Raw genomic sequence first — 17,044 nt, 5'->3', positions numbered from 1 at the left:
AAAAAAATCAATTAAAAAAATATATCAATTCAACCCGGGTTAAGTTGTTAAACTCGGATTATGAGATCGGGAATCTATAGAAATAAATAAAATAAAAATATGAAGTCAAATTCTCAATCAACTCAATGTTAAATGATGAAAATAAAAAAATCAATTAAAAAATAACCAAAAAAAACTTGAGCCATCTTTGGTAACCCACAAAACTTGTGACCTGGATCTTGAGATGTCAATAACCCCATAGAAAACAAATAAACAAATATGAAGCCAAATTCTCAATCAACCTAGTGTTGAAGGATGAAATTGAGAAAAAAACATATGTTAAAAATAATAAAAATTAACTCGAGTTAACTTACCAAACCTGAATTTTATTTATTTATTTTTATTATGAATTTAGAACCACCCCTAAAAATGATGTCATTTATATCATAAATTTTAATGGTGGGGTTAATTGGTATAATATGTGATAGATGGGATCCAATTGATAAATATATCCTTTTCATCTCTAATTCATAAGACTATTTGGTTTCATTTTAATTGAGTTGTTTCATAAATATTTGTATAGAAAAAGAAGAGGAGAAGATGAGTTATCAGTGTCAACGAGCGAAACCATGCATCCATAGCATTAAGTTGCCCTTTCAAATACAAGATGATGAAGAGTTTGTCAAGCATTTTCCATCAATTTTAGGGTATGGTTGCTCAGGCTCGTTGACAAACAGTGGATGGACTCCACACCCAACCACCACATCAGTAGCTCCCCACGGTGATTTGAATTGAAATGAGGCCTCCTTGAAAAAGCACTTACAGTGGACACTCCAAATGAACACATGCTGATCCCTTTTCCATATAGTACTGCTCACATTTGCTTCGTATTTGCCGTAGTAGGAGGAACTGAGATCAATCTGGGTTCCATCTTTGATTATCAAATGGCATTCACATTCAATATTAACCGAACGCCTTTCCTCGCTTTGGCCAAATGAAACAACAGCGCATAAAGTGAAACCACGATGCCAATGAGCTGGTTGCTGGATTTTTACTGACGATCCTTCTCTATTTTTATAACTGAACCACTCCGGGACTTCCGACCCAGGAATACACAACCGGACTTCTTTTAATGGATTACCAGCATATTCCTACACCGAAGAGAATGAGAATGTGAGATACATATAAAAAATTATCGTGATTTTTTTCTTTAAATAGATCAAGATCGAGGGAGGAAGAATTCACCTGATAAAACAATGATGTTGCCATGCGTCGAATTCGTAATTGGGCAGCACGCATAATTCTAGTGCGTGAATTCTGATCCAGTTGGAGGCATCCAGAGAAATTGAATTCCTGAGAAGCAGCTTCATATTCTCTATCACCTTGCATGAATATACTTGCTACATATTTTAGAGAGATGCAACCTGATGCGATTAAAACTTGTAGAGTTGATGGAAGCTCTGGTAAACATTGAAGCCGCTTGCAATCATGTAAATAGAGTTCTCTTAGCTTAGTAAGTTGCTTGATGCTTGCAGGTTTCCTCTCAAAATCAATCTGAGATAATCTTAATTGTGTTAGCGACACCAAAGAGCCTAATCTCTCTGGAGTTTTTAACACACGAGAATTTCCCAAATTTAAAAATTCATGGCAGCCCAATTTATAGGTGGATGATGCAATTTCTTCTACTTTCTGGAATCCACTCAGCATATAACAATGTTGTTTGTCAAGTCCTTTAAATTCAAGATCAATGATGTTGTTTGGAAGACTTGCTAGTTTTAAGCAATCACTGAGATGGAGCGTAGTAAGACGTTTCAACTCGCCAATGCTTTCCGGTAGACTTTTTAGTCCTGAGCAACCACTAAGATTGAGCATAGTAAGACGTTTCAACTCGCCAATGCTTTCCGGTAGACTTTTTAATCCTGAGCAACCACTAAGATCAAGGTGTTGAAGAGATTTCAACTCGTAAATGTTGTCTGGTAGACTTGCTAGTCTTGAGCAACCACTAAGATGAAGCGATTCGAGAGATTTCAACATGACAATGTTGTCTGGTAGACTTGCTAGTCTTGAGCAACCCATAAGATGAAGCGATTTGAGAGATTTCAACGCGCCAATGCAGTTTGGTGGTCTTGCTTGTCCTGTGTAATCAACAATATCATACGATATGAGAGATTTCAACGCGCCAATGCTGTCCGGTAGACTTGATAGTCCTGAGCAAAAAAAAGATTAAGCGATTTGAGAGATTTCAACGCGTCAATGTTGTCCGGTAGACTTGCTAGTCCTGAGCAACCAAAAAGATTAAGCGATTTGAGAGATTTCAACACGCCAATGCTGTCCGGTAGACTTGCTAGTCCTGAGCAACCATAAAGATGAAGCGATTTGAGAGATTTCAATGCGCCAATGTTGTCCGGTAGACTTGCTAGTCCTGAGCAACCATAAAGATGAAGCGATTCGAGAGATTTCAACGCGCCAATGCTGTCCGGTAGACTTGCTAGTCCTGAGCAATCACTAAGTTCAAGGCATTGAAGAGATTTCAACGCGCCAATGCTGTCCGGTAGACTTGCTAGTCCTGAGCAACCATAAAGATTAAGCGATTTGAGAGATTTCAACGCGCCAATGCTGTCCGGTAGACTTGCTAGTCCTGAGCAACCATAAAGATGAAGCGATTCGAGAGATTTCAACGCGCCAATGCTGTCCGGTAGACTTGCTAGTCCTGAGCAACCCTTAAGATCAAGCGATTCAAAAGATGTCAACACGCCAATGCTGTCCGGTAGACTTGCTAGTCCTGAGCAATCAAAAAGATCAAGATATTTGAGAGATTTCAAGGCGCCAATGTTGTCCGGTAGACTTGCCAGTCCTGAGCAACCAGAAAGATCAAGCGATTCGAGAGATTTCAAGGCGCCAATGTTGTCCGGTAGACTTGCTAGTCCTGAGCAACCACTAAGATCAAGCGATTCGAGAGATTTCAACGCGCCAATGTTGTCCGGTAGACTTGCTAGTCCTGAGCAACCTCTAAGATGAAGCCATTTGAGAGATTTCAACTTGCCAATGTTGTCTGGTAAACTTGCTAGTTCTGAGCAACCATAAAGCTCAAGCCATTCAAGAGATCTCAACTAGCCAATGCTGTCGGGTAGACTAGCTAGTTTTGAGCAAGAAGAAAGACTAAGCTCTACAAGAGATCTCAGCTCCCCAATGTTGTCAGGTAGACTTGCTAGTTTTGGCTGACGACCAAGATTAAGCTTAGCAAGACATTTCAACTTGCAAATGCTATTTGGAAGACTTGCTAGTTTTGAGCAAGAATAAAGATCAAGCTCTACAAGAGATTTTAACTCATCAATGTTGTCCGGTAGACTAGCAAGACTTTCACATGAAGATAAGTTTAATCTAACAAGTTGAGAGAGGCACCCAATTGATGATGGCAAAGTACAGAAACTCTCGAGTCTGGGAAGCTCTAATGTGGTAAGTCTGGTGCTGTATTTAATCGAGGAATAAGGTATACCAGCCAAGCTACTACAATGTCCCGGATGTAGAACCTCAAGGTTTGGGACTTTAGACAGGTCTGAATCAATTAAGCTCAGCTTTGAGGAAGGGGGATTCATTAATTTTAAATTCTCAAGTGGCTGTAAATAAAAAAAAAAAGTAATGTAAGAAAAGATAAATGTTATGAATAATTTCAAAATTGTCCTATATTTGAAAAAGAAGGGTGATAAAGCATATGTACCTGGCATTCATTCCAAAGTTGTTCAAGCTGGCTACAGGGCATTTCAAGTTGAAAAGGTTTCTTAGGGAAAAAATTTGATGGCAAGGATTTCAAAGGGTAATTATACCAGTAGAGAAACCTTAGCTCACTTGAAAGAAAGTGAAGCCCTCCTGGAAGGCGGATTCCGACCCTCTTTCGATTCATAATTTGCTCCATCGAGGGATTCTTTAAGAAAGGTGGGTAATAGATTCTGAGCAATTTTAAATTATACATCCCTTCAAATGCTGTAGGACTTAAGATCATTTCTTTAGTAATTGCAAGCAAGTTGAGGGAAATGCTTTCCACTTTTGATCCAGTCCCCTATTTAACAAAAGCAAAGTGTAAATCAGTATATATATAACAAATAAAGAAGAAGAAGAAGAAGAAGCTGGCCTTGATATTTATTCTTGTCCAAGGCTACATCTCTTAGCTATAAACAAGAAAGTCAAGCAACAGTCAATTAAATAACTTGGAAATGCTACCTGAGTTGTTAATACACGATAGATATCATCAGCCTCCCACAACCTGCTACGTTCTCTAGGGTCAACGTTTTCTTGGTGGACAATTTTTTTCCCTAGTTTTACTAGCACATCATGCATCCAGATCTTGTTTTGAACAATTTTTATGAGACACATATCAATGAGACGATCTATCCCACTTCTTTCTTCCAGATCTAGTGTTTGTTGGAGGTGATCCCTTTTGCACCGTCCAAAGAAACATGCTATGTCAAGAAATATTTTCTTTTCTGTGTCGCGTAATTCCTGATAACACAATTCCAAACATTTCTCAACTTCCTCGCCACCATTTGTTCTTAGCTGTGCCACCTTGCTTCCCCAGTATTCAACACCAGTCTTTTTGTATAGACTGCTACCTAAAACCTCGAGAACTAATGGAATGCCCTTAACACAGCTTACCACGGTTTTTGATAGCCCAGCATATCCTTCTATGGGACGATCTTGTTTAAAAGCATGTAAGCTGAAGAGTCGAAGTGCATCGTCTTCATCTAAAATTTTAACCTCGTAAATTTTGTCTTCATCACATGCATTTATAAGCACTTGCCTATCTCTACTTGTCACCATGATTCTACTTCCTTGGCCAAACAAACCATCATCTCCTAGTAAATATTTTAAATCTTGTGGATCATTGACATCATCAAGAACTATGAAGACTTTTTTTCTTTGAAGCATTCGCTTAGTGTCCGGGGGTAACACTATTGTGCGTATAGTCATATCTTTCTTCTCTAATACGTCACCAAGAATTTTCTGTCGGACATGATCTACTCCATGCTTCCGTGATTCTTCCCTCACATTTCGGAAACAGCAATGGCCTTCAAATTTACTACGGTTTCGACGATACACAAAATCAGCCGTTGTGGACTTACCTATACCACCCATCCCCCAGATTCGATGTCTTCAACGCGTGATTCCATTCCAACAAGGCCTTCTTCCTCGAATGAGAGTGACAGCTCATGGCTAAGTTTCTTTTGAATGTCGGAAACAATTTCCTGAATTAGCTTGGTCTCATCCCTGCGCATAATAAATAAAGAACAAACACATGCTGTCATAACCTGATAAAGTTTATCATAACATCAAACACAACATTGATTCTCGAACAAAATTGTTTAAATAAGTTGGGGTTTAATATGCTGTAACTAAATTAATAACTTACTTAATGACGTTTGAATCCCAGCCCTTGAGATTAGCTATTTCTTTCAAAGCACGTCTCCAACTCTCTACTTCTTCAGAACTGCAATCTCTTTCATGCTTGCAAAGTGCATCTCCATAGCTCGCAGTCAGATTTTGAAGATGGCTTGGATCAAGTTTGTAAAAAACTGGTAAGACCATCTGTTGTTTGGTCTCCATGCACTCAAGAATCTTGGAGAGTTCCCTCAAACAGAAAGTAGAATCTGCATAATTTTCAGAGAAAATGACTAGCGAAATAAACGACTCTTCAAATCCTTTCCAAGAGGGCAGGCTCGATCTTTTCTCCTCCATCAAGTTTATTATCGATGTAAGCATCAATTTGGTTTCGCTGCAAAGCATCATAAAGATGACTGGTGAAACTATTGCGGGTGTCTGTGCCTCTAAAACTGAGGAACACATCGTGCTTCAAATATGGAGTAGTGGGAGAAGAAGAGGAAGCCATATTTGTTTATGCTTGATATATATAGAAGGTGTTAGTTATTAAACTTATTTATCAAGATTAGTATTGAAGAGTCGCATCTATTAGTATTGAAGAGTCGCATCTATTAATGTCTATATATATTGTATGAAACTCATAATGAAAAATGTGTGAGAGTACCATTTTCATATGTATTGTATTCTACCAAATTAGAGAGTGTGCAGCCTAAACCCTCTTCTTTTCTGTTCTCTATTTCTGCCAAATTTCCAACAAAATTGGTATTAGAGCCCGAGAGACAACATGACTTCCAACAACAACAATTCCCAATTTCATGTTCCTCGCCTTTCCAAACAAAACTATGATTTGTGGTGCATCCAATACAAAGCACTACTTAGATCACAAGAGTTATGGGAGCTGGTTGAAGATGGTTATACTGAACCAAAAGAAGACGCTGTGATGAGCAATGCAGAGAGACAAGCACTGAGAGAATCAAGAAAGAAAGACAACAAGGCGTTATTCACAATTTATCAAGGGCTTGATGAAGCAACCCTTGAGATGGTGGCACCAGCAAAGACATCAAAGGAAGCATGGGAAATGCTTAGTAAAACTTATAGTGGAGTTGAAAAAACAAAAAGAGTTCGGCTACAATCTCAGAGAGGAGATTTTGAGAAGCTGAACAAAGAAGGCAATGAGACAATCTCAGATTACTTTACAAAAGTAATCACTTTGGTTCACCAGATGAGAAGGAATGGTGAAAATATTGATGATGTTCGTGTGATGGAGAAAATTTTGAGATCACTGGATTCAAAGTTTGACCATGTGGTTGTAGCAATTGAAGAATCAAAAGATTTAGAAGAGTTGACAGTAGAAGAGTTAATGGGATCACTGCAAGCCCATGAGCAGAAAATTGACAGAAGAGGAGAAGGAAGAACACTTGAACATGCTTTGCAGACACAACTAACTTTGAAGAATTCCAATGAATCCAACAGAGGAGCATTCCAGAGAGGCAGATTTTTGCATAGAAGAGGAAGAGGAGGAAGATCATATAGAAATCAAGAATTTCATGGTGCACGAAATCAGAATTTCAATGGCAGAGGCAGAGGCAGATTCAGAGGAAGAAGTCGTGGAGGATACTCAAACTGGAGAAATAACAATGCAGGCGTGCAATGTTATAATTGCAAGGAATATGGTCATTTTGCCTCTGACTGTTCACAATACAGATTTGAAGACAAAGTTGTTAATTTTGCTTAGAAGGTAAGTGATTCAAAAGAACCTGCACTACTGTTGGCATGTGGAAAATTTGATGATAGCAGATCTAGTACCTGGTATCTAGACACAGGAGCATCAAATCATATGTGTGGCATGAAGGAAGCATTTGCAGATATTGATGAGAGTTACAAAGGAAAAATCACTTTTGGAGATCTTTCTCAGATACCTGTTGAAGGAAGAGGCCGAATTCTTATACAACTCAAGAATGGTGAGCAGAAATTCATAACAGAAGTATTTTACGTTCCAGACATGAAGAGTAACATCTTAAGTCTGGGACAATTTCTGGAGCAAGATTTTGAAGTACAGATGAAGAATAAGAACTTGAAGATTTTTGATGAATCTGGAGCTTTAATTGCCTCAGTCAAGATGACCAAAAACAGGATGTTTCCTCTTGACTTAAATATGTGTATGTCAAACTGTTTCAAGGCAGAAAGTTCAAATCTGACGAACTTGTGGCATTTGCGTTATGGACATCTGAATTGTGGATCATTAATGATGATGGAGAAACACAGGATGGTTCTGGGAATACCACAGCTCGAACACAAAAACAATTTGTGTGAAGTGTGTGTGATGGGAAAGCAGCACCGAAAATCCTTCCCAAAGAAGAGTTCTAGAGCATCTCAGCCTCTGGAATTGGTGTATTCAGATGTGTGTGGGCCAATTACACCTACAACAATAGGGGGAAACAGGTATTTCCTTACATTCACTGATGATTTTAGTGGAAAAACATGGGTATATGTGTTGAAAGAAAAAAAAGAAGTGCTGAGCAAATTTAAGGAATTTAAAAATCTAGTAGAAAAGCAAAGTGAATGCAAGCTGAAAAATCTGAGAACTGATAGGGGAGGAGAGTATGTGTCTCATGCTTTTGATTATTATTGTAAAGAGAATGGTATAGCACATCAGCTCACAATGCCACAGACTCCACAACAGAATGGAGTATCGGAGAGGGAAAATAGGACTATTATGAACATGGTTAGATGTATGTTAAAAGAAAAGAATTGTCCTAAAGAGTTTTGGGGAGATGCAGTTGTGTGTGCTGTGTATTTGTTGAACAGATTTACAACAAAGAGGTTGCATATGCTTACACCAGAAGAAGCCTGGAGCATGAAGAAACCGAGAGTTGATCACTTAAGGATTTTTGGCAGCATAGCTTATGCCAAAATTCAAGATGAAAAACGAACCAAGCTTGAAGATAAAAGTCAGAAATGCATATTGCTAGGATATGGAGAAAATTCGTATGGTTACAAATTGTTCAATCCAGTAACAAAAAAGGTGATCATGTCAAGAGATGTGAGATTTGATGAAGAGCAAGAATGGAACTGGAGTGCTGAGGAACAGCTGCAGAAATTGGTTGTAGAAGAAGAACAAATGCAGAATGATGAAGAAGAAATCATAATCAATCCAGCCTCATCAACTAGCAGCCTTGCTAGTCCTTCAAATTTAGCAAGAAAAACAAAGAGTATACAAGAAATCTATGACGCGACAGAGAGAATGAACCTTGATGATGTCAACATGTTGTGTTTGTTTTCAGGAAATGATCCCATAACATTTGAAGAAGCATATCAGGAAGACAAATGGAAGAAAGCAATGAAGGAGGAGATCAATTCCATTCAGAAGAACAATACATGGGAACTGACAACACTTCCTGAAGGTCACAATGCAATCGGAGTAAAATGGATCTTCAAGACAAAGAAGAATGCTGAAGGAGAAATTGAAAAACATAAAGCCAGATTAGTTGCAAAAGGGTACAAGCAACGATATGGAGTAGATTATGAAGATGTTTTTGCTCCAGTAGCAAGAATGGAAACTGTGAGATTGGTGATTTCATTGGCTGCTCAGAAACAATGGAAGATATTTCAGATGGACGTAAAATCAGCATTCTTGAATGGCAATCTTGAAGAGGAAGTATATGTTGAGCAACCAGCTGGTTTTGTAGTAAAAGGAGAAGAAGAAAAGGTGTGCAAATTGAAGAAAGCCCTTTACGGAATCAAACAAGCACCAAGAGCATGGAACTCAAGAATTGATGGCTATCTTTCTCAGAAGGGGTTTACAAAATGCCCGTATGAACATGCATTATATGTGAAGAAAAACTTGCATGGTAGAATAATGTTTGTTTGTTTATACGTGGATGATATTCTGTTCACAGGGGATGATCCTACAATGATTCAAGATTTCAAGCAATCCATGGTAAAGGAATTTGAGATGACAGACTTAGGTCTTCTAGCATATTTTCTGGGATTAGAAGTGAAGCAATGCAGTAATGGAATTTTCGTTTCTCAAGCCAAGTATGCAACAGAAGTGTTAAAGAAATTTGCTATGGAAGATTGTGATCCAGCAGACAATCCAGTTGAGTATGGAACGAGGTTAACTAAAGAAGGAGAAAGAGATTTAGTTAATTCTACATATTACAAAAGTATTGTGGGGTGTTTGCGTTATCTAACTTGTACCAGACCAGACATTCTGTTTGGAGTTGGTTTGGTTAGCAGATACATGGAGAGACCAAGGAGTTCACATTTGAAGGCAGCAAAGAGGATCCTTCGGTTTATTAAAGGAACATTAAACTATGGATTATGTTATTCATCATCACAAAATTTCAAAATCACAGGTTATAGTGATAGTGATTGGGCAGGAAGCTTGGAAGACAGGAAAAGCACAACTGGATTCATATTTTTCATGGGAGAAACAACATTCACATGGACATCCAAGAAACAATCTATTGTTGCATTATCCACATGTGAAGCAGAATACATTGCTGCTGCATCATGTGTGTGTCATGCAATATGGCTAAGGAAATTGATGGAAGATCTGCAACAAAAACAGAGTGAAACCACAAGAATTTTCGTTGATAACAAGTCTGCTATAGCTCTTGCAAAGAATCCAGTGCATCATGAACGTTCAAAGCATATTGATACTCGATTTCATTTTATTAGAGAGCACATAAAAGAAGGCGATGTGGAGTTAGTTCATGTCAACACTCATGAACAGATTGCTGATATTTTTACAAAGCCATTGAAGACTGAAGTTTTTTGTTATCTGCAGAAGAAGCTTGGAATCGTGAAGATTGATGAAACAAGTTTAAGAGGGGTGAATGTTAGTTATTAAACTTATTTATCAAGATTAGTATTGAAGAGCGCATCTATTAGTATTGAAGAGTCGCATCTATTAATGTCTATATATATTGTATGAAACTCATAATGAAAAATGTGTGAGAGTACCATTTTCATATGTATTGTATTCTACCGAATTAGAGAGTGTGCAGCCTAAACCCTCTTCTTTTCTGTTCTCTATTTCTGCCAAATTTCCAACACAAGGAAGCTCTACTTGTGATAATTATTCCCTGTAACAAGCAATAAGAAAACAAACGATATAATTATAATGATGAGTAATATAACTAGTAAGAGCCATGTCGATGAATATTCGTTAAAACCAAAACCATGTTATTTAACACCAACTGGAAAATTCAAATGGAGAAGTGAGATCAGAAGGCAGATGGCAAAAATTGATTGACAATCCATATTTTTATTCTTTCAGATTCACTATTAGTCTAAAATAAAAAACACTTGATAATGTTAATAGAAATTTAGAACTAAAAAAAGAGAAAATATGACTATTTGTCATAGTTATTGTATCCCGGCCCGGATCATTAATTGTCAAGTAAACCAAATGGATTATAGTCCGGAATGATTTAAAGTTTGATTTTTAAAGTATTTATTTAAAAATATATTAAAATAATATTTTTTATTTTTTAAAATTTATTTTTGATATAAATAAATAAAAATAATCCAAAAATATTAAAAAAATATATAAATTTTAACCAAAAAAAAAAAAAAAACACGTTCCTCCATTCTTCATATATCTTCTTTTCCTTTTTCTTTACTTTGTCGGTGAGGAAAAGTTGAGGTCGGTTGCCAGGAAGGAGTGTTTATCATATCTTAAATAATTGATGAGAAAGTGGCATGCCAAGAGCTCTATATATCTTGTGTTAAAGTAGGATATCCAAAAGGAGTTAAAGCGTCGTGTACGCGGATGCTTGACTTGCTGTGTGCCTTTTTGCTTTTTGAACACAGCCAAGCAGTGATTTCCTGGTGATTTCCTTGTGGATACTGGTGGTCTTCAGGAATCTTTTTCCAGACAACCCTTGCTAGACCATGATTAAAGTTTCCACGGAAGAATTTACTACTTTTCTCCTAACATATGATGCATAGTTTTTAGTCCGGGCTTGGGTTTCGAGTCACGGGTTTTAACATATATTTCTTATCATATCTTAAATAATTGATGAGAGAGTGGCATGCCAAATATTTCTTATCAAAAAATTAATAATAAAAAAAATAAAGTTTTGAATAATGATATGACAGATATTTAAATTATAGCTGGTTAGAACGTACGGTAGATATCTAATAACATGGACAATTATAGGTCTTGTTCGAAGAAAATTAGAAAGCAGATTAAAAATGTGGTTAAGACTGAACAAATTGGAGGTTTGAGGATCAACATGGACAATGTTGCAAAGTTTGGCGGTTCAATTTTGATAGATAAAGGCTTCATTGGGAAGAAAGCTGAAGATAAAGGCTTCATTAAAGAAGAAAGCTGAAGATAGGGGCAAAGGTATCTCAGCTGTGAGAGGTTACCAAGTGAAGGATTGACCCGGTTATGGAATTATTGGCAAGATCAAGTAAGCCAGGGTTTTCCATCTGCCCCATTTCATCTGGAATGGAACCTTGTAGCTTGTTTCTCCCCAAATATAGTCTTTGCAACAGCTTCAGCTTTCCAAAAGTTGCTGGAATTGTCCCGTCCAAGTGATTGTACGGCAGTTGTAAGGTCGCGAGGCCAACACTCAAGTTTCCAATACTATCTGGAATCTCTCCTCTTATACGGTTGTTCAAAAGATTGAAATAGTAGAGGTCTTTCGAAAGATTTCCAAAGGAAGCAGGTAAACTCCCAGAAAATAAACATGAGCCCAAGTGCAGTTTTAGATGCGAGGGCAGATATAACATCACCAAGTGCTGAAAGAGATTTTATTAATGAATTGCGATTTCCTTCAATCTTTCACCTTCAACATCAATCTTTCACTACCGGCCAAATCGACCATCCATAGGTGACTTCTTGTCTTTTGTCCATCTATTTAATTCACTCCTTTCACTGTTACTCGCAACAAACTACAGAACAACAATGTTGTGGTCATTAGTACTACCACTTCAATTAATTCAACAAACTACAGAACAACAATGGTGTGGTCATTAGTACTACCACTTCAATTAATCAGTATATTTCCTGAATTAGCTTGGTCTCATCCCTGCAGTGCATAATAAATAAAGAACAAATTAAGACATGCTGTCATAACCTAAGAAAGTTTATCATAACATCAAACACAACATTGATTCTCGAACAAAATGGTTAAATAAGTTGGGGTTTAATATGCTGTAACTAAATTAATAACTTACTTAATGACGTTTGAATCCCAGCCCTTGAGATTAGCTATTTCTTTCAAAGCATGTCTCCAACTCTCTACTTCTTCAGAACTGCAATCTCTTTCATGCTTGCAAAGTGCATCTCCATAGCTCCCAGTCAGATTTTGAACATGGTTTGGATCAAGTCGGTAAAATACTTGTAAGACCATCTGTTGTTTGGTCTCCATGCACTCAAGAATATATCTTGGAGAGTTCCCTCAAACAGAAAGTAGAATCTGCATAATTTTCAGAGAAAATGACTAGCGAAATAAACGACTCTTCAATCCTTTCCAAGAGGGCAGGCTCGATCTTTTCTCCTCCATCAAGTTTATTATCGATGTAAGTATCAATTTGGTTTCGCTGCAAAGCATGATAAAGATGACTGGTGAAACTATTGCGGGTGTCTGTGCCTCTAAAACTGAGGAACACATCGAGCTTCAAACATGGAGTAGTGGGAGAAGAAGTGGAAGCCATATTTTTATATGCTTGATATATTTAGAAGTAAGCTTTATACTTGTGATAATTATTCCCTGTAACAAGCAATAAGAAAACAAACGGTTATAATGATCAGTAATATAACTAGTAAAAGCCATGTCGATGAATATTCGTTAAAACCAACGAAAAAACCAAAACCATATTATTTAACATCAACTGGAAAATTCAGATGGAGAAGTGAGATCAGAAGGCAGACGGCAAAAATTGATTGACAATCCATACTTTTATTCTTTCAGATTCACTATTAGTCAAAGACTAGCTAGTTGAGATCTTACAACTGATAAATAAAGAGAGAAGCTAGTTGGGAGATTATTTTATATCTCATAAATAAAGGCTAAATATGATCAAACAAGAGTGTATTAGAATGATCAGACAATAAGAGAACCTATCAATGTTGTTTGGTAGACTTGTTAGTCCTGAGCAACCATCAAGATGAAGTATATCAAGACATTTCAACTTGTCAATGTTGTCTGGTAGACTTGCTAATCCTGAGCAACCAGTAAGGTGAAGCTTAGCAAGGCATTTCAATGCACCAATGTTGTTGGGTAGACTTGCTAGTCTTGAGCAACCACTAAGATCAAGCTGGTCAAGAGATTTCAACACACCAATGTTATTTGGTAAACTTGTTAGTCTTGAGCAACCACTAAGATTAAATGATTTTAGAGATTTTAACGCGTCAATGTTGTTCGGTAGACTTGTTAGTCTTGAGCAACCACTAAGATCAAGCTTAGCAAGACATTTCAACTGCTCAAGTGGCTGTAAATAAAAAAAGAGGCAATGTAAGAAGAGATAAATGTTATAAATAATTTCAAAAATGTCCTATATTTGATAAAGAAGGATGATAAAGCATACCTGGCCTTCATTCCAAAGTTGTTCAAGCTGGCTACAAGGCATTTCAAGTTGAACAAGTTTCTCAGGGAAAAAAATTGATGGAAAGGAGATCAAAGGGTAATTATACCAGTAGAGAAACCTTAGCTCACTTGAAAGAAAGTGAAGCCTCCTGGAAGGTGGATTCCGACCCTCTTTCCATTCATAATTTGCTCCTTTGAGGGATTCTTTAAGAAAGGTGGGTAATAGATTTTGAGCAATCTTAAATTATACATCCCTTCAAATGCTGTAGGACTTAATCTCAATTGATCTTTAGTTGCATCCAAGATGAGGGATATGCTTTCCACTTTTGATCCAGTCCCCTATTTAACAAATTAAAGCAAAGTGTAAATCAGTAAATATATATAACAAATAAAGAAGAAGAAGAAGAAGCTGGCCTTGATATTTATTCTTGTCCAAGGCTACATCTCTTAGCTATAAACAAGAAAGTCAAGAAACAGTCAATTAAATCACTTGGAAACGTTAATTACCTGAGTTGTTAATACACGATAGATATCATCAGCGTCCCACAACCTGCTACGTTCTCTAGGGTCATCGTTTTCTTGGAGGACAATTTCTTTCCCTAGTTTTAGGAGCACATCATGCATCTTGATCTTGTCTTGAACAATTTTTATGAGACACATATCAGCGAGACGATCTATCCCACTTCTTTCTTTAAGATCTAGTGTTTGTTGGAGAAAATCCTTCTTGCACCGTCCAAAGAAACATGCTATGTCAAGAAATATTTTCTTTTCTGTCTGATCTAATTCATGATAGCACATTTCCAAATGTTTCTTAATGTCCTCGCCACCATTTGTTCTTAGCTGTGCCACCTTACTTTCCCAGTATTCAACACTCCTTTTATTGTATAGATTGCCACCTAGAACCTCGAGAACTAATGGAATGCCCTTAACACAGCTTACCACAGTTTTTGATAGCCCACTATATCCTTCTATGGGACGATCTTGTTTAAAAGCATGTAAGCTGAAGAGTCGAAGTGCATCGTCTTCATCTAAAATTTTAACCTCGTAAATTTTGTCTTCATCACATGCATTTTCAAGAACTCGCCTATCTCTACTTGTCACAATGATTCTACTTCCTTGGCCAAACAAACCATCCTTTCCTAGTAAATATTTTAAATCTTTTGGATCAGTGACATCATCAAGAACTATGAGGACTTTTTTTCTTTGAAGCATTCGCTTAATGGCCGGGGGTAACACTTTTGTGCGTATAGTCATATCTTTCTTCTCTAATACTTCACCAAGAATTTCCTGTCTTACATGATCTATTCCATCTTCTGTGATTCTTCCCTCACATTTTGGAAAAAGCATTGGCCTTCAAATTTACTACAGTTTCGATGATACACAGCTTCAGCCGTTGTTGACTTACCTATACCACCCATCCCCCAGATTCCCACAATGAGCACATCAGTTGATCCAAAGGATAGTAATGATTCGATGTCTTTAACGCGTGATTTCATTCCAACAAGGCCTTCTGCATCGAATGAGAGTGACAGCTCACGGCTAAATTTCTTTTGAATGTCGGAAACAATTTCCTGAATTAGCTTGGTCTCATCCCTGCAGTGCATAATAAATAAAGAACAAAGACATGCATGCTGTCATAACCTAAGAAATTTTATCATAACATCAAACACAACATTGATTCTCGAACAAAATGGTTTAAATAAGTTGGGGTTTAATATGCTGTAACTAAATTAATAACTTACTTAATGACGTTTGAATCCCAGCCCTTGAGATTAGCTATTTCTTTCAAAGCATGTCTCCAACTCTGTACTCTTCAGAACTGCAATCTCCTTCATGCTTGCAAAGTGCATCTCCATAGCTCCCAGTCAGATTTTGAACATGGCTTGGATCAAGTCGGTAAAAAACTGGTAAGACCATCTGTTGTTTGGTCTCCATGCACTCAAGAATCTTGGAGAGTTCCCTCAAACAGAAAGTAGAATCTGCATAATTTTCAGAGAAAATGACTAGCGAAATAAACGACTCTTCAATCCTTTCCAAGAGGGCAGGCTCGATCTTTTCTCCTCCATCAAGTTTATTATCGATGTAAGCATCAATTTGGTTTCGCTGCAAAGCATCATAAAGATGACTGGTGAAACTATTGCGGGTGTCTGTGCCTCTAAAACTGAGGAACACATCGAGCTTCAAATATGGAGTAGTGGGAGAAGAAGAGGAAGCCATATTTGTAGATGCTTGATATGTGTAGAAGTAAGCTCTATTTGTGATAATTATTCCCTGTAACAAGCAATAAGAAAACAAACGATATAATTAGTCAAAGACTAGATAGTTGAGATCTTAATTACACATAAACAACTTAAATAAGAGAAGATCAAAATTTACATACATAAACAACTTAAAGGATACTATAGCAAAGAACAAACAGAGAGATTTCATTGACATTTGTTACTGCAACAGCTATAGAAAAATTAATGGACGTCCAGGAAGAAAGTCTACCAGTTATTTAAGGGCTCGCCACCTCACAATTAAGGGGGGGAGTTCACATTGATCCTCTCATCATCTTTATTTCAAGCACAGTATTGGAGGGTTTCTTGGAATCTATCGAGAGATTTATCGGTAGGTACAAATTCAGAAACAGTCCTTGACAGCTCAATATCTCATAAACCTTTCTTCAAAAAAGAAAATTTCACAACCCATTAAGTAAGCCACAATTAGCCACGGAAATTCCGGAATCATTTAAAGTTTGATTTTTAAAGTATTTATTTGAAAATATATTAAAATAATATATATTTTTATTTTTAAAAAATTATTTTGACATAATTCAAAAACACCAAACAAATCTAAATTTTAACAACACTAAACAAATCCAAATTTTAACAAAAATTAAAAAAAAAATCAACCTCAATACTAAAAGATGAGTCATCTATCTTCTTTTCCTTTTTCTTTACTTAGCGGTGAGGAAAAGTTGATAGTATCAACTTTTCCTCACCGCTAAGAAGCAATCATTTTTACGTTGGGTGTATAAATTAGTTAAAAAGTAGCAAATCCCACTGGCCAAAAAGAGTTAAAGCATTACAGGACGCTTGACTTGCTGTGTGCCCTTTTGATTTTTGAACACAACCAAGTAGTAATTTCCTGGTGGTCTTCCGGAA

General features: G+C 37.0%; 2 pseudogenes; both read right to left on the bottom strand.

Moving 5' to 3' along the window:
- Nucleotides 1-537: 537 nt before the first annotated feature.
- On the bottom strand, nt 538-5,904 carry LOC133694217 (disease resistance protein RPV1-like; annotated as a pseudogene).
- Nucleotides 5,905-12,947: 7,043 nt separating this feature from the next.
- LOC133695303 (disease resistance-like protein DSC1) lies at nt 12,948-16,376 on the bottom strand (annotated as a pseudogene).
- Between the last annotated feature and the right edge of the window lie 668 nt (nt 16,377-17,044).

This window comes from Populus nigra, chromosome 5 (assembly GCF_951802175.1).
Source record: "Populus nigra chromosome 5, ddPopNigr1.1, whole genome shotgun sequence".
NCBI classification, from domain to species: domain Eukaryota; kingdom Viridiplantae; phylum Streptophyta; class Magnoliopsida; order Malpighiales; family Salicaceae; genus Populus; species Populus nigra.
Note: the sequence above shows the minus strand (reverse complement) of the source record. Positions and strands in the feature narration are given on the sequence as shown.